General features: G+C 47.5%; 1 long non-coding RNA gene and 1 other non-coding gene across 2 annotated transcripts; one reads left to right on the top strand and one right to left on the bottom strand.

Annotated features, from left to right (window-relative positions):
* Positions 1 to 1,766: 1,766 nt before the first annotated feature.
* Positions 1,767 to 12,969, bottom strand: LOC112667106 (uncharacterized). Its single transcript, XR_003141048.3, has 5 exons — positions 12,834 to 12,969; positions 5,924 to 6,109; positions 4,184 to 4,341; positions 2,983 to 3,383; positions 1,767 to 2,060 (listed from the first exon to the last, which is right to left on the bottom strand). It is a non-coding gene; the product is annotated as an uncharacterized LOC112667106 (long non-coding RNA).
* A 5,501-nt stretch (positions 12,970 to 18,470) lies between these two features.
* LOC112667128 (U6 spliceosomal RNA) lies at positions 18,471 to 18,573 on the top strand. The gene has a single exon (XR_003141062.1). It is a non-coding gene; the product is annotated as a U6 spliceosomal RNA (small nuclear RNA).
* Positions 18,574 to 18,920: the final 347 nt, after the last annotated feature.

Here is an 18,920-nt window from a genome sequence, read left to right as displayed (position 1 = left end):
ACTCGATCCCGGGGCCTCAGGGTCATGACCTGAGCCTAAAGCAGACGCTCAACCACTAAGCCACCCGGGTGCCCCCTAGGATGATTTCTCCAATGGCAGCTGACTCTCCCTACAATGAATAAGCAAGATGGACACTATAGCTTTCTCTAACCTAATCTCAGAAATGAAGGCCCATCTCTTCTGCCACCCTCTGCTGGTCACACAGACTAGCCGGGTCCAATATGGCGATGAGGTCGGGACTCATTGGTAGCCATGTTGGAGTTCTTTAAAAAAAAAAAAAAAAAAAAAAAAAAAAAAGATTGTTTTTTATTGTGGCAAAATATATATAACATAAACTTGACCATTTTAACCATTTTTGAGTCTACAAAGACATTAAGTGCGTTCACATTGTTGTGCACTCCATCACCATCATCCATATCCAGAACTTTTTTCAGCTACCTGAACTGAAACACTATATCCATTAAACAAAAATTCCCCATTTCCCCCTCCCCCCAGCCCCTGACCACCACCCTTCTACTTTCTGTCTCTGTGAATTTGATTACTCTAGGACGAGAGTACTCTTAAGTACTCTAAGTACTTCATATAAATGGAATAATATAGTATTTGTCCTTTGGTGACTGGCTTATTTGGCATAATGTCTTCAAGGTTCATCTGTGTAGCATGTGTCAGAATGTCATTCCCTTTCAGGGCTGCATAATATTCCAGTGCACACATATGCCTCATTCTGTTTATCCACACATCCATTGATGGATACTTGGGTTGTTTCTACCCTTTGGCTCTTATGAATAATGCTGTTATGAACATGGGTGTACAAATATTTGTTCGAATCTCTGCTTTCAATTCTTTTAGGTCTATACCCAGAAGCAGAATTGCTGGATCATGTGGTAATTCTAAGTTTAACTTTTTTGAGGAAAAATCAGACTGTTTTCCACAGTGGATGCACCATTTTACATTCCCATCATCAGTGTACAAGGGTTCCAGTCTTTCAACATTCTTGCCAACACTTGCTGTTTTCTTTTGTTAGTTTTGGAATTGTTTATTTTATTTTATTTATTTTATTTTATTTTGGAATTGAACAACATCCACATCCAACATGGAGCTCAAACTCATGACCCTGAGATCAAGAGTCACATGCTCAACCTACTGAGCCAGCCAGGTGCCCCAACATTAACTGTTTTCTGATTTAAAAAAATAATAATAATAATAGCCATCCTAATGAGTGTGAGGTAGTATCTTATTTTGGTGTGTGTTTTTTTAATTTTTTAAAGATTTTATTTATTTATTCATTAGAGACAGATAGAGAGAGAGAGAGAGAGAAAGAGAGAGAGAGAGAGACAGGCAGGGGGAGAAGCAGGCTCCATGCAGGGAGCCTGTGGGACTCAATCCTGGGTCTCCAGGATCACGCCCTGGGCTGAAGGCGGCGCTAAACCGCTTATTTTGGCTGCCCTCTTATTTTGGTTTTGATTTACATTTCCCAAATGATCCATGATGTTGAGCATCTTTTCATATGCCTATTGGCCTTTTATATATCTTCTTTGGAGAAGTGTCTGTTCAAGTCCTTTGCCCATTTTTCAATCAGATTGTTTGATTTATTATTGTTGAGTCCTAAACATTCTTCGTGTATTCTGGATCCCAATCCATTATCAGAGATAATGATTTGAAAATATTTAGTTCTGTTCTGTGGGTTGCCTTTTCACTCTATTGATAGTGTCCTTTGATTCACAAAAGTTTTAAATTTTGATATAGTCTAATTTATCTATTTTTCCTTTGTTGTCTTTTTTTTTTTTTTTTTTTTTGTCCAAGAAATCATTGCCCGGTCAAATGTCAGGAATCGTTTCCCCTATTGAGGGTTTTTTAATCCCATCTTTTTCATCATTTGGTCTTGCCCTCAGGATCAAGTCTCGACTTGTCATGACACTTAGGGCTCCTCATGCCTCTGATGAAAATGTATTTTCTTATTTGTTCATTGAGTGATTCAATATCTATTTGTTGGATATGACCATGTTGTAGGCATTGGAAACAAAAGAGATGAAAAGCTTTGTTCTTGTGGGTCTCACAATCTAGTAAGAGAACAAAGAAAACAGAGTAAATATGTAAATCAATTATACTTTTTTGTAAAGTCATGTAACAGGGTAGATATTAACATTCTTGGCCATCAGTGGGTGACAACTGCCATGTGGGGGGAAAAAAGATCAGGGGTTCTTGGGCAGAAGGCTGCTGTGCAATCTAAGAAAGGTAGTTATAGTAGGCCTCTGAGAGGGAGACATTTGACATAAAAACTTGAAGTGATGAGAGCATGAGTCATATGGGTATCTGAGGACAAGCCTCTGCAAAGGCCCTGAGGTGGGAATGCGTCCATGCAGTCAAAGACTAGCAGAGAAGCTGGTGCAGCTAGGATATTTGGAATGAGCGGGTGGTGGATGGAGAAGTAGGGTGTGAGGTCACTCTGTGGCACCTCATAGGCCACTTAAAGACTGCGTGAAGTGCAGAGCCTAGCAGTGTCACGATCTGACTTGACATTTGTAAAGGCTGACTCTGGGCCTGGGGTAAGAATTCTGTGTGAGGGGAAGGGGTGGAAGCGGTGTAATCTGTGAGGAGATGATGGCAAGAATCTAGGTAGGGGACAGCAGTGGTTTGGATCAAAGGGCTAGCCTAGGAAGTGTGAGGAGGGAAGGGTGCCCGGTACTGAAGCCATAACTCTAAAATCCCATTTCTTTTCAAAGTTGAGGTGCCGGTCTATGGCTTCATATGGCACACACGTTGTCGCTAATGTCACAGCCCTAGGAAGAAAATCCATTTCCATATCACTAACTGATTAATAAAGTATCTCTTACATCTAGAGGTTAGATTACTTGTTAGCGAAAACCTCTGCAGCCAAAGGTCCTCTCTGGGAAAAGTGTTAGTTCTCCGAGGACGTTGAGCTGCACAGTTTTTGACCTCTCCCGTCCCTTCAAAACAAGAGGGAAATACACTTGTACGTACTTGTGTATGCAGCTGCGGTATCGGGTGTTGGGAGCTGGGGTGGAGGAGGCTGGGAGCGTCGATCATAACTCATTGGCTTTGTAATTAAACTCTCCTGTTATTAAAGCAGAGATTCTTAAAGACTCCTGCTGTGTGGGACTGAGAATTATTTATCACAGGAATTCAGGCTGCTTTGCCATAAAAATGTTGCTGTGCTATTGTGTTCCTGAGATCCAGAAGCTCCGATTTTGAAATATCCATAGGTATGGATATACAGACATCGTTTCAACTTTCTCACTCACGTCCAGTTTATTGAGGTTTCTATGGGCATGTGTGTGTGACTAACGTCTTGGCCTTTCTTTGCTTAATCTCCCTTTTTTGAAGCACGAAGTCGGTGTGTCAGACTCAGGGGAGCAGTTAGCCTGAGGGACGAAAAGAATATGTAAGCATCACTTATCTCTGCTCTGGCCGGTGCACATCTGTCCGGCGCACATCTTTACAAGTTCCTAGCGTCCTGATGAAGGCAGCACCCATCAGCTAAATAAACCATCAGTTCTACGGGTGGCCTCGGCATGGGGGCACCCACCCTGTTACTCAAAACTGAGGGACTTTGCCGATGGAGCCAGAGATGAGAATTAGCCAGGGACTTTCTCAATCGGAGAAGGACAATCATCACATGGTCTCGCTCACCCGGGGAATATAAGAAAGAGTGAAAGGGATCATAAGGGAAAGGAGGGAAACTGAGTGGGAAAAAATAGAGAGGGAGACAAACCATGAGAGACCCCTGACTCTGGGAAACCCACACAGGGCTGCAGAAGGGGAGGCAGGTGGGGGGGATGGGGTGACTGGGTGCCGGGCACTGAGGAGGGCACGTGATGGGATGAGCACTGGGGGTTATACTATAGTTGGCAAATCAAACTTAAATATAAACAAATGAAAAAAAAAAAAAAACCCAAAACAATGATTTTTCTCCTCCAATGTGGGGTCAGTTATCAAGTGACACATGTGAAACTGAGACAACTGCACATTAAAATGTAATAAAAACAATCTATTTAAAAAAAAACTATCTATTTTAAATAAAAACATGTTAGGGGTGCCTGGTTGGCTCAGTTGGAAGAGCATGGGACTCCTGATCTCAGGGTGGTGGGTCTCAGCCCCACAATGGGTGTAGAGAGCAAACAGATAAACAAGCAAACAAACTTAAAAATAAATAAAGGGGCACCTGCGTGGCTCCGTCGGTTGAGCGTCTGGCTCTTGATTTTGGCTCAGGTCATAATCTCTGGGTCCTGAGATTCGAGTCGTGCATCGGGCTCTGCTCTGGGCTTGGAGTTGGCTTGAGGTCTCTACCTTCCCTCTGCCCCACTCACACACACTCTCTTTCTAAAATAAATAAATAAATCTTTAAAAAACAACAATAATAAATAGAAACACGTTAAATGGCGGTCAGTGTCATTGTTACTTATACTTTTCGCATGAATTTCTACTATGACCCTGATTGGAGCTTTTAGTATGATTGGATTCAAGTCTCCCATCTTTGTTTTGATTTGTCCCACCTGTTCTTTGTCCCTTTCTTCCTCCTTTCTTGCCTTCTTTTGGTTCAATTGAGTATTCTTTAGTATTTTATTTTGTCTCCTCTGTTGACACACACTCCTCATTGTGTGTGTGTGTGTGTGTGTGTGTACGTGTGTTCATTTTAGAGATTATAATATGCAATTTTAACTTATCACCGTCTACCTTAAAATAACATTATGCTACTTTTTTACCATCACTTTAGTTAATTTTTTCGTATGATCATGAGGGAAAAAAAATCAATGCGATCCCTATTATATTTATGTGAAGATTAGCTGTATTCAGATTTGCATTTTAAAATCAATGTGGGTGCAGAGCTCTCCTCCGCCTAATCACAGAATTGATTATGCAGCTCACAGATGTTTGTGCGGTTGTTGGTTGCGGGCTTACCTGGGTGTTTCATTCCTTCAGAGACAAATAGCTCTCTGTTTTTCTCTTTTGAAAGAGCTAATGTAAATTAAGAAAACCAAAGGAAACATTTAGCAGAAATCTTTCTTTAAAGAGAAGATGAAGGAGGCTTGGTGGAGTACAGGCCGTGGTGTAATAACCCTCTTTTTTCACATTGAAGTTTTTGTTGCTCAGACGTTGGAACCACTTTCTTGGGGTTGAGTTGACTAACTTCACAGTCTCAGAATGTGAATGGACCTGAGACCCCGTTGAAGAGACAAAGCCCTTTGGGGTTCATCTTCTGGTCTTTTACGGATGAACCCCTTCTTGCCTCCCTGCATGACGCATGTGCCCCATCCCATTTAGCCTTTCTGTGTCCATCACAGAGTTAGTTAGGGCAGTGAGTCAGCCCCTGGCATCTGGAGGTGCGAACTGCTTATAATCAACTATTGGCCTGAAGGAGGCCACGATGGCAGCCGGGTTGATTGAGGCACCCTGTGCAGACTGGCTGTCTCTGGAAATTAATTTTCTTGATTACCAAAGGAACGATTTTTTAAAAAACATTAGGAGCCTTTACCAATAGTATGGTGAAATATTGCCCTTGCTTACAACATCACTGGTTTTGAACTTCAAATGTTGAATCCTGTAGAATTCCATCTGTTACTATTTTACAGTGTACAGGAGTTCATGTTACGTATCAGCATGTGCATTTAATTTTCAAAATTGCATGTCATACCTCATAGTAGGTTATGCATGAGTGGTTATTTTAGCTGATTAGCAATATTAATGGGTAGAAAGAGGTGTGGTTGTGATAATTCAGAAAGGGAAAGAAGGCATGCTGCATTACTCCGAATTACCTTCCAAGTATTTTTGCCTGTTTAATATGCACATGCACATCCAGGTAACCCTCATCTGGTAACTCTTCTGCTTTTACCCAGCTACCTGGAAGAGCTGCTTTCCAGGTTCTTATCAGGAAATATCATCTCAGACTCACGGCCATTAATACCTTTCGCAAGCTCTGCAGAGAGAAACAATATTTATGGAGCATTGCCTGAAGTATTTGCTGTCCATCCATTTTTTAGATAAGTCATCGCCAACCTGTTGTCTTCCAGACCCCTGGGGGAGCGTGGAGTTATTGCAAGGTTGCCTGCAAATCCTCTATTAAAGGTATTATGGTCGCTGTCATTGTTATCTGTAAGGACACAACAGTGACATTGAATAGCTTGTTTAAAGGAATAGAGCCTTTTCCAACATCCAGGTCTCTACCTGGAAGAAAGTCATGTGATGAATGAAGTCAGTAATGGGATATGGAGCTAGAGTTGCCCCGCTTTGAGCTTAACCACTTGTGGTTTCACACACCACCTTAGCTTCGCCTGATCTGAAACATTAGCGTGGGGAAGGACCTACCCCCATCCTTGGCTCAGGTGAGTCGTGCACTTCTGCTGGCCCAGGACAGGCAGCGTGAAGGCTGGGAGGGAGTGGGGGCATGTGGCTCTGCGGGGCGCGGGAGTTGACCACCTGAGAGGTGGCGGGGCACCCGCTTTCAATACTGGCTTTTACCACCTTAGTAAAGAAAATGAGTTTTCCAAATTGCCCCCTTTGAAATGCAACGGCAGGAGTAGCATCAAAGGGCGCCCAGGACTGGGGGGCAAGCTGGGCACCCTGCTGTGGCCCCCCGAGGAGCGAGAGGGGGTGAGGCAGAAGGAGCAGCTCTGGAAAAAGGAAGATGATAAGAAAGCACAAAAATGATACTAATTCTGCTGATTTATCTCAAGATGCTCTTCATTAAATCTGTAAACTGCATTAATCTGATCTGAATTCTAATACGCACACCAGGATGCTTCTGGTTTTCAAAAGCCAGTGGCAAAAGAGGGAAAGGTGATGATATCCAACTTAGCTCTCCGTTTATGGAGAATTAAAACTACCCGCGTGAGCCCCGTGGAAGCCCTCGCAGACAGTGGCGTGAAACTTTCTTTCTTAGCTTGTCATTCCGAAATAAAGCAGATGATAAGAATAACTAATTTTAGTGCAGACTATAAGAATTCCAAACATCCGGCCTCGAAGGCAGTTTTTAATCTGTATTAGGTGTGGTTAAGTTTATTCATCATATTTAATGTACATTTTGTCCCCAAATCAAACATAAATCGATAGTTTAAATTTTGTCATCAAATCACGTTTTTCGTTATAAGTGCCTTAACAACGTAAGTTAAGCATGTGACTTATTAATGGGAAAATGTCAAGTTTTATAGTTACATAATGCATATCTTTACATATAATGTTTAAATACTGTTTAGTAATCTGTAACCAACACAAAATATTTTTTTCTTACTTAAAAATCTCTCCTTAATCAGATTTCTCACAAAGGGGACACCATTAAAAAATTCCAGAGGGGATGTAGAAAACTGTGAAATGGGTTTGAAAGTCCTGAGTTCTTGGAAATACCAATTGAGATTATATTTTAAGAAAGCAAGATGAAAGGAAAGAGCAGGTACGAGGACAATACGGATTGTTGTATAAAAGGTAAACAAACAAAATAAATCGGAAGCGAAAAGCTGAGGCGGTGGCGGAGAGAATGTGTCTCTTGGATCTTCTATGGCAGAGAGGTGATTGACCCATGATCCCAGAGAGGTGACTGACCCATGATCCCAGCTGCTATCCCCTGAATCCATCCCTGCTGAGTGTGTCTGGGCTGCATTTCCCATGAGCTGCTCCCACCCAGGGATTATATTGGGGATGTCGGGAGAGTGGGTATGGGAAGGAGATACTAAGGTAGGGCTGTTAGGGAAAATGATACTAATTTTCCCTAGAAAATTGACAGGGAAAACTCTTAAAACTGTACCACAGCTTATGATCTCTTCCTTCCCTTCATCCTTCCTGCCCTTCCCTCGTCCCCCAGCATCTCAGTGTAACTTTTCCAGCATTTCCCAGCTCCCTCCATCCTTCCTTATGGTGCTTCCCCCTCCCCAGTCTAACATTAAGCTTTTTTTTTTTTAAGATTTTATTTATTTATTCACAAGAGACACACAGAGAAAGGCAGAGAACCAGGCAGAGGGAGAAGCAGGCTCCCTGCAGGGAGCCCGACGTGGGACTCGATCCCGGGACCCCAGGGTCATGACCTGAGCCAAAGGGAGATGCTCAACTGCTGAGCCACCCAGGCGGCCTAACATAAAGCTTTAAAAAAGAAAGTTAATTACACTGAAGATTGCTGGTGTCCTGGCGGCGGCCACCAGGGGAGACGGGCCTTTTACACTGAGCTCTCTCTGGAGATTTCCAATATATCTAATGATATCTAATGTTTAGGCCCTCGGGAATGCTTTATTCATCCATTGATCAAGATACTTAATATACAAATATTAAATGAGTAAATGCAATTTAAAACCTTTGAAGAAGGTTAACACCCAAAATTTGTGAAGGGAAAGAAAGTATTAACCATTGCTCTTAAAGGTAATTGTGAATATTCTTCATTTTCTAAGGAAAATAAGAAGATATGAGGTCGTTTTTAAAACTTAAGGAAAACATAGCGGGATCCCAGGAGTAACAGGGCTGGATCCCTGCTGGATGCAGACAGAGATGGGGAGTGGGGACCCAGCAGGATGCCCGGGCTCCTGACACGGTCCCTGGTTACACAGCGAGTCCCTGGGAGGTAGACGGAGACTGAGCCCCGCGGCGAGCACACTCTAAGCTGTCCTCCCCACAGCTCGAGGCTGCCCCCCGCCTGACACGGGCAGGGTTCATCATTCTTTCCTCTCTGCCCCGGTGCATATTCACCTGCTTCCAGGGCTTTGCAGTTACTGGTTTTTACTTCTATCACCTCTGATGGATGGATGTTCATCCTTGAGGGAGAAATCTGCCTTTTCAATCTTATACCCTCTGGCCCTTGCACACAGTAAGTGCTCAATACATGTTGGACGGGAAAATGAGGGAACAAAATAACAGCTCCACTCCACCCACCAACACACTGATTGGGCCACATCGCCCCAAAGACAATTTCCTTACGCCAGCATTTTATACTCCTCCGCCCAGAACGCCATGCCCAAGACAACTAAGCGTTCCTTCCCACGTTCCTGACGTGGAGCCTGGTAGTCCAGAATGATCGGCGCTTACCATGGACCAAGGCAGCCTTTTGGGCAGACAGACCAGAGTAACAGAAAATGAGGAAAAGTCTGCAGCAGGTGAGAAGGACAGTGCATCTGATCATCAGGAACCTACATTCTAACCAAAAAGTGTTTTTTTTTTTTTTTTTGCCTGTCTCCCTTTTTAGGTTTAAAATGATAAACCCCAGGACGCCTGGGAGGCTCAACGGTTGTGTCTGCCTTCGGCTCAGGGCATGACCCTGGGGTCCTGGGTTCGAGTCCCACATCGGGCTCCCTGCATGAAGCCTGCTTCTCCCTCTGCCTGTCTCTGCCTCTCTCTCTGTGTCTCTCATGAATAAATAAATAAAATATTTAAAAAATAAGAAAATAAAATGATAAATCCCATTGCCTAAAAGGTCAAGTCCCGTGAGATGTAAGGTTTATAATTCCTTGCCCCCGTGGTAGGTCTACTTCTCTTGGACAAATAATTCATCCCCCCAACAGTATGTCCTGAGTGCTTACTATGTGTTAGAGACCTGACAGCTGAGGGCAACCTAAGAGACTGTTCTGCTTCTTTCTTCAGAAGTTTCAAAGAGTCTACAGAGATAGGAACATGTCCCAAGGTCATTGCAAGGAGCAGAAGCAGCATACAAAATGTTCAATTTGTAAGATAATCCCAGTGTTGCCCATAGGTACCCGTGTGTGTCCACCCGTGTCTGTGTATGTATAGACAGAAGCACACACACATATGTAGTGGCACACACCCACACACGGAGGCCCGGCCGCCCCGTAGCACCCCGGAACATTAACAGGTCATATATGCCTGAGATCTTCCATAGGGAAAACTGAAAGATTACATTGACAGCGGTACCTGGCATTAAAAGCGAGCATCATTTTCTTTGTACTTTTCTGGTTATCCCAAGTTAACTGCAATAAAGATAGTATCTCATGTCATCTAAAACGACATCCAATAGGGAAAGAAATATAACAAGTGATTAACCGTAGTTGCAGCTATGAGAGAGGAAAAGGCCAGAGAGTGAGCTCTTTTTACTTCCTTCTCATCGTCACCTGTTTTTTTCCCAAATGCTCTATGGGAAGCATGTGTTTTATTTTATTTTATTTTATTTTATTTTATTTTATTTTATTTTATTTTATTTTATTTTATATATATTTTTTTTGGGGGGGGGGAGCATGTATTTTAAAATTGGGAAGTGGAAGCTACTTGAAAATGTAATCAGCCAGGTGGCTCAGCGGTTGAGCGCCTCCCTTCAGCCCAGGGTGTGATCCTGGGGTCCTGGGATCGAGTCCCGCGTCGGGCTCCCTGCGTGGAGCCTGCTTCTCCCTCGGCCTGTGTCTCTGCCTCTCTCTCTGTCTCTCTCTGTCTCTCATGAATAAATAAATAAAATCTTTTTAAAAAAAAAGAAAGAAAATGTAATTAGCACGAACACGTTATGGGCTGAATGTTCATGTTCCCTAGAATCCATCCGTCAAAGCCCTAAGTCCCCAGGGTGATGGTCCTTGGGGTGCAGCCTATGGGAGGTTGAAGTCCTGAGGTAGGACACCACAGTGGAGTTGACGGCCCTGCTACAGGAGGCCAGAATCCCCCTGCTCGCCCCATGGGGGGGCCCAGTGAGAGGCAGCGGGGTGGCTCACCGGACCCTCAGTCGGCCCACACGTCGATCTGGGACCTCTCGGCCCCCGGCCCCGTGGAGATGGATGTCTGCTATTTCCCAGTTTATCGTATATTGCATCACCCTCTGAACCGACCAAGACAACCGAAGCAACAGACGTCGGAGAACATAAATGTGTTCTCTACGACGGCTCTGAATGGCAGCAGCCGGTGCTCCCGAATAAATGACTGTGTGACTCTTCTTTCTGTACTAGAATGCTTCTTCACATGAGATTGTTCAACACGCAGATTTAGACTTTAAACTCTCAGTTAGGTTGGGACCCTCCTGCTAAGGGCATCTTCCATGTCTTCAGATGTACAAGGGACCGGGAGCGTCCCCCCCCGGAGCCAGACCAGCACCTCCTCAGAAGGACATCGGTGAACGGGCAAAGGAGCAACCTAACCTCCCAGTCCTTCCAAACCTGGGCCTGGGATTTGGGTCCTCAGTCATTCCAGGTTTCCGTTTTGACTCCAGCACCTCTTACCCCAAAAAGCTAGCAGAAGGTATGAGGAGTCCGGGTCCTGACATTACCACCTTTCTATTTTTGCAGTCTCAGAAGCTCCCAGACCTAGCGTAGGTCTGCACGGCCCAGACAGGCCATCGCCGCTCCTTCGTCAGGCCCTCCTCTGCAAGCTGACCCAGGACCCCTCAGCCCTCCAGGGCTGCTGACACCCCCTCATCGTCTGGGCACCACAGGACTCTGGGCCTCTCACTGCCATAGAACTTTAAGGGGGAACTCCATAGAGTTCTCACGTCCCTGGGGTTCCATATTTGTAATCCCGTTAGGTTCCCTCCTTCCCTCCCTTTTTAAAATTATTTTTTATTATTTATTTATTTTCAGGAGCCCCCTTCATTGATTTTTTTAAAGTAAACTCTACTCCCAATGTGGGGCTCGAACTCACAACCCCAAGATCAAGAGTCACATGTTATACTGACTGAGCCAGCCAGGTGTCCTCGTAATCTTCTTTTCTTTTATTTATTTAGTTTTTAAGATTTTTATTTGTTCCTGAGACACACAGAGAGAGGCAGAGACCCAGGCAGAGGGAGAAGCAGGTTCCCCGCAGGGAGCCCGATGCGGGACTGGATCCCGGGACCCGGGGTCACGGCCTGAGCTGAAGGCAGACGCTCACCCGCTGCGCCCCCAGGCGCCCCTGCAACCTTGTAAAGCAGAAAGCCCGCCTGGGTTTGTAGGCCTCTCAGGCCGAGCCCCTTAGGCCAGGAAGACAAACAGAACCGGCCCGGGCCTGGAGGATACTGATGGCTCTTCTCGGAGCCTAGGCTCCTTAGGTATTGGGATGAACTGGAATCCTTCATGGACCCCACTGGAAAATGCGGGGCTTCCCGGCTACCTTGCCCTTGTGAGTTGGGCAGCTAAGAAGGTGTAGGGGACTGTCTGCCCCCCAGTAGCCAGGCCCAGGTACTGCAGAGCCCAGGGGGGCCCTGGGGCTCCCGAGCTGCCTCCTCTACCTCTGCCCCTCGGACTACTGGTCCCAACGTGCCCGCAGGTCTCCCTCTTGCAGCCGTCCCCACTTCATCTGCATTTCTCAGAGATCCTCTTGTCTCTGGCAATGTTTTACTGACACCAATTAGAGTTATTGCCCAATTTGATTTTTTTGAAGTTTATTTATTTATTTTATGTGATCTCTACACCCAACGTGGGGCTTGAACTCATCACCTGGAGATTAAGAGTCACATGTTCGCCTGACTGAGCCAGCCAGGTGCCCCCAATTTGATTTTGAAGAAGAAGAAGAAGAAAAGGAGAGGATTTCTAGTTCCTAAACACGTTCCCTTGGGTCTGCCACCCGCATGGGCAGCACCACCCCGGCCCACCCCAGCAACATTAGAGCAAAAGCACTGGCGGGGCTGTCGCCTGTTACTGGAGTTTCAGGCTGAGACAAATTATTGTTATTACCAGGTTATAAACCCTAAAAAAAAAAAAAAAATCCCATAATGGAAATGCTAACAGCTCATTAACTCTAATGAGCGCCATCACATAGGACGCGGTCCGGCAGAGGGATGGCAACTGTGTCAACTGGTCTTGCAGCGACCCGGGGAGCTCAGGCCCAGGGTTGGGACCAACCACTGGGCGGCAGGTGTGACTCCTCCCCGCCCGCCCCCCCCGGCCCCATCAGGCCTGGGCGAACCCCGTTCGTGTGCACGACCTGACTTGTACCTTGAGACGAGGCACCGCATCTGTGGGACGGTTGACAAAGCGGGGACGTCGGCTCCCGGCGCCCGCCGACGTGAGAGCATTAGGCTCAGACATCGGCCGGCAGGCAGGGCCTGTTATCACAAACAAGCTGTTTGCTCGCAGCTCCAATCTATTTCTGGAAACTGTTTACCTAAATGAAACTACTGATCCGCTGGGGCATGGTTCAAAGCTCAAAAGAGAAGTGCAGTCGGCTGCTGGAAAGACGCAAGCCCGGGAGAACATGACGGGAAGAACGAAGTTAGATTAATCCTAGGGAAAAAGAGACTCGATGCTGTAAAAATTACGTGGCGTTCTGTTAGACCATCAATTAATTTGAATTCCAAAAGTTCAAAGCCACTATTTAAGGGCACTAATTAATAGCTAATATCCTCCCCAGAGTGATCGCCCAGAAAGTTCGGGAGAGCCGGCCCGCCAAGAGGCTGAGGGCTCCGTGCCCCGCTGGTCACGACGAGCGGACCAGGCCCTGGCGCGAGGCTGGGGACTCCGTGCCCGGGATATGAGCGACACTCAGCAGGTCTCCCTCGGACGCCTCCTGAACCTCAGGCCCCGCTGGTCTGGGGCTTTGGCTCCCTGAGGTCAACTTTGAATTATGCTCTGTGGAAACGTGGACCCTAACGTCCAAGATTGGAGCCTAATCGTGTGGGTTCTTCCCATCAGCCCCTCTGGGGGCAAGTTCTGATTTGACTGTTTGACCCCAGGTGCAGAGGGTCGAGTTCACTTCAGCCTCATTTTATGGCAAATCATTATCCCTGGCCCCACCCCCGTCCCCTCTCCTCAATTTTTGTAAATCCACCCTGGACCTCTCTGCTCGCCCCCACCTTCCACTCCTCCCACCCGCAGGCAGTGAGCCGAAGCTACTCACTGTTTATTTCCTGTGCTTGGATATCGAAACATTGCTGTTTGGTGTCCGTATTTTTTTCTTTCTGCTCCTAATCCCCTCACTCAGATTTTCTTCTATTCTTGTCACAGTCTGGTCTTTGTCCATTTGCATTTTCATTGTTTGCACCTTGGAAGTGACCTCAGAGATAGTCTTTGTGTCCTAATTTTTTACTTGACATTTTTATGATGGAACTTTTTTTCCTAGTCTTTGATAGTCTTTTTTTTTTTTTTTTTTCTTATCTCCCTGCACCCCCAGCAGGTGATGACTGCTAACAGCAGGGATAGGGTCTATCACCACATTATTTCTCCAGGGTCATTCAAACCCCTACACTAGTGGATGCATGTGTGTGTGTGTGTGTGTGTGTGTGTGTGAGAGAGAGAGAGAGAGAGAGAGAGAGAGAGATTAACTAATGAAAATGGATTCAAATCCACCTCCCTGTAGTTTGCTTTTCTTTTTTAAGAATAGGTGGTGGTCATCCTTCCAAGTTAGTAGATGCAGCTGTGATGCATTCTTTTTAATAGCTGCGTAATACTTCATGGGATAGGTGTTCAGGGATTCATTCAACCATTCTTTACTGATGGGCATTTCGGTTGTGCTCAGTTTTTTGCGTGTGTGTGTGTGTGTGTGTGTTTTAAGGGTTAGTTACTTATTCATGAGAGACACAGAGAGAGAGAAAAGCAGAGACACAGGCAGAGGGAGAAGCAGGCTCCCTATGGGGAGCCCGACGTGGGATTCGATCCCGGGACCCCGGGGTCACGCCCTGAGCCGAAGGCAGTCTCTCAACTGCTGAGCCCCCCAGGTACCCCTGTGCTGTTTTTTATGACTTTTTATGACAAATGAAGCTGCAAAGAGTATTTGTGTGCATGAATCCAACATACGGGTGCTTCTATTGCTATAGCATGAATTCCTAGCAACGTGCATGTATTTTTACCTATATAAATAGCATTAGGTTATATACTACATTCTATTTCTTTTTTTTTAAAGTTTTTAAAAATTTTTTATTTATTTATGATAGTCACAGAGAGAGAGAGAGGCAGAGACAGAAGCAGGCTCCATGCACTAGGAGCCCGACATGGGATTCGATCCCGGGTCTCCAGGATCGCGCCCTGGGCCAAAGGCAGGCGCTAAACCGCTGCACCACCCAGGGATCCCCATTCTATTTCTTACTTTTTTACTATGCTCTGTGTGTCTGAGATCTGTCAGTGTTATAATCCGGAGGCCTAATCTGTTGGTTCTAACAGCTGCATTAATCTCCATAGTAAGCTCCCATTTCACTCCAACTATCACTCTCTAGCTGACTGAGCATAACAGCAGCACAACGTTTAAGTACTTCAAAAACACTACTGAGGGATTAATAGAAAATAAATAATTCCAGGTTTTTCAAACTCTCCATACATCTGACTTTGGAAAACTGTTACGGCCAACCAGGGCACAGAGAGCAGGGGGGGATTGGAAGGGTTGCGGTGGGGGGAGGTCTCATTTGTTAAGAATCTACTATTCATCAGGCACTTTATAAAAGTCCTATTTGGCACTCAACACAAACATTCGAAGTAATATTTTACCACTGATTGGATGAGGAAGCTGAGGGATAGAAGGGTTGAGCGCATTCCTCACACTAAGGTGGGGCTGGGATTCAAGGCCACATCCACCAAGCTCCAGAGCCGCAGCCCCCCTCACTACTCCAGTTTCACCCCAGGCTAACTTCTGGCTTTTTAGACTAGTAAGTGGCAGGGAGGAGGGTGGGGGGAGGCACATGTAGGATCATAAGATCTTCATCTGCAGTTTTATCCAAGGATTTCAGAACACTGTGTGCTGTCGTTGGGGCGGCGCCAGGGGGGCAAGACCTGGGGGGCGGGGGGCGCGGGGCCCGAAGGGGCACCTTCCATGGAGCACAAGCCCTTGGACGCACCGCAGCGGGGCGGGGGCAGGGGCACAGGGGGAATCGGGCAGCCCGGGGGGCTCAGAGGTTTAGCACCTTCCTTCGGCCCAGGCCGTGACCCTGGGGTCCCAGGATCAAGTCCCACATCGGGCTCCCTGCATGGAGCCTGCTTCTCCCTCTGCCTGTGTCTCTGCCTCTGTGTGTGTGTGTGTCTCATGCATAAATAAATAAAATCTTAAAAATAAATAAATAAAAGCCAGGAATCTTTCCTTGAGGCCGAGGAGTGACTTAGGCGGGCATAGGGTTGGTGAGAGAGACGCAGGGAGGCAGGAGGCAGGTCGGAGTCCGTGCCTGGGGGATGGGGTGGGAGGGCCCAGATCCCAGAGGAGGTGGCAGCCCTCTGCCTCCCGGGCCAGCAGCAGCTCCCGTGGGCGGAGGTGGCGTCCTCTCCCTTAGCTTTGGGGCGTGACTTGCTGCGCCCCCGGGAATGTGGGGACAGTGACTACGCACCACTCTCAGCAGAGGCCTGGAGAGGCCTGGAGGGGCCTGGAGGGATGTGGAGGGACGTGGAGGGATGTGGAGGGACATAGAGGGACCTGGAGGGATGTGGAGGGGCCTGGAGGGATGTGGAGGGGCCTGGAGGGGCCTAGAGGGACATGGAGGGACCTGGAAGGACGTGGAGGGACGTGGAGGGACATGGAGGGACCTGGAGGGACCTGGAGGGACATGAAGGGGCCTGGAAGGGCCTGGAGGGACGTGGAGGGACATGGAGGGACCTGGAGGGGTCTGGAGAGACGTGGAAGGATGTGGAGGGGCCTGGAGGGACGTGGAGGGATGTGGAGGGACATGGAGGGACCTGGAGGGATGTGGAGGGGCCTGGAGGGGCCTGGAGGGACATGGAGGGACCTGGAAGGACCTGGAGGGACGTGTAGGGACATGGAGGGACCTGGAGGGACATGGAGGGGCCTGGAGGGGCCTGGAGAGACGTGGAGGGATGTGGAGGGGCCTGGAGGGACATGGAGGGATGTGGAGGGACATGGAGGGACCTGGAGGGATGTGGAGGGATGTGGAGGGGCCTGGAGGGGCCTGGAGGGATGTGGAGGGACGTGGAGGGGCCTGGAGAGATGTGGAGGGATGTGGAGGGGCCTGGAGGGACCTGGAGGGGCCTGGAGGGACGTGGAGGGACGTGGAGGGGCTTGGAGAGATGTGGAGGGATGTGGAGGGGCCTGGAGGGACCTGGAGGGATGTGGAGGGACATGGAAGGACCTGGAGGGGCCTGGAGGGACCTGGAGGGATGTGGAGGGACATGGAAGGACCTGGAGGGGCCTGGAGGGACGTGGAGGGACTGCTCCCTTGGCACATCTGCCCTCCACCGTGAGAACACTGGGGCCCTGGCAGCAGGTGCCCATCAGCCTGGGACCCCAGCGAGGCCAGTGGCACAGACCCGACCAGACCCGCCGCCTGGAGCTGAGCCACAGCAAAAGCCAACTGACAGCCTGCAGGGGGGAGTCATGTGTCATGGAAGGGTCCAGGGCCACTGCTCTCTCAGCAACAGGAGGGGAAGCCGAGAGGGATGAATAGATGAAAACACATGTTTGCAAGTGGAAGGAAGGGAAACTGAGGCACTTCTCACCTGAAGCTCTGTTACTGGGCCATCGGGGGAGGGCAGTGCAGAACGTGGCGTCAGGGGAAGGGCACCAGCCTAGGGCTCGGGGGAGGCGCAGGTGCCACTGGAGGCCTGAGAAGGACGCCCGGCGTCACAGGGCACCTGACTAAACCCAGGCTCACAAATGCACAAATGCCCTGGACAAGAGGAGGAGAGGCAAAGGATCCCCCTCCAGGTGGCTTCAAAAATGGAGTGGAAGGAAGATGTGGGAGGAAGTTTCCTAAGCTCAAAATTCGAAGCAAAACGCCAAAGTATCCCTTTTGCCATGTCAGGGACACACCTGAAGGTCAACGTCATGGGCCTCCCAATATTGGGTTTCACCGATGACGACGGAAAAGAACTTGGCCGTCGATGGCAACGTGCCCTTCCTCCTCGCTTATCACCATCTCTGCTATTGCTCCGAGCCACCTGCTTGTAACCGCCAGCCTGAGAGAAGAACGGCAGCAAAGGGACCATGGTCCAGGTCCCCAGGTGTCCCGTTACTGGGGAAACCCATGTCCGACCGCTTCCTTACTCTCTCTCTCTGAACTTCGCTGCAAAATTTCAAAACTTACTACAAGACCTTTCAAGCTGCTGCTACAGTTTTTATACTATTGTAAGTTCCCAGGCAGTCTAGAAACTCCAAAAATAGCTCAACGGTGACAATAGTCAAAAAAGAAGAAATCAAAGATTTCTTATGACATAATACGATCTCTCTAAAAGACACCTCTTTGGTTGTCTATCCAGAGAATTTTGTTTGTTTGCAAAGTTAGTGTAGCTTGATGGCAATAAGCTAGAAAGCAGATGCGGCTCCTGGGGGGTCAGTCAGCGAAGTGTCTGACTCTTGACTGCAGCTCAGGTCATGATGTCAGGGTCGTGAGATCGAGCCCTGCATCGGGCTCTGTGCTCAGTGTAAAGGCAGCTTGAGATTCTCTCTCTGTGTCTCCCTCTGCCCCTCTCCTGCTTGGGCTCTCTCTCTCTCTCTTTTCCCTCTCTTTTAAATAAATAAAATTGGGATGCCTGGGTGGCTCAGCAGTTGAGCATTTGCCTTTGGCTCATCAAGTCATGACCCCGGGGTCCTGGGATCGAGTCCCGCATCATGATCCCTGTGGGAGCCTCTGCATCTCTGCCTCTCTCTGTGTGTCTCTCATGAATAAATACATAACATCTTAAATAAACAAACAAAAAATACATGTGCTTCGGCAGCACATATACTAAAATTGGAACGATACAGAGAAGATTAGCATGGCCCCTGCGCAAGGATGACACGCAAATTCGTGAAGCGTTCCATATTTTTGAGAACTCTTCTGTATAGATTAGTAAGGTATTGATGGCTTTTAGCTTTGGCTCTGCTTTTGACTGCTGGAATATCAAGGAGCTTTCTATGCCACAGGTGATGACATGATATGGAGGAGTTAATTTAACATCTACACTGTGCCGAAAACCCCCAGTTTGGGGGTAGCAGGTGCAGGTAAAGTGGGGATGGATGAAATTGCTATTATATGTAGGCCCACTAGTATTGAGGTCTTAATCAGTTATTTCATAATTGGTAGATACCTGTGGTAGGTGTGTGGGTGATCCTGGTACGTTCTTTTCTGGGGCCCACTTGGGTCTGTCCCCTCTCACACAGAAAAAAAAAAAAAA

The sequence above is a fragment of the Canis lupus genome, chromosome 7, assembly GCF_003254725.2.
Source record: "Canis lupus dingo isolate Sandy chromosome 7, ASM325472v2, whole genome shotgun sequence".
Classification (NCBI taxonomy): Eukaryota; Metazoa; Chordata; class Mammalia; order Carnivora; family Canidae; genus Canis; species Canis lupus.
This window is presented reverse-complemented; position numbering and strand designations above follow the sequence as displayed.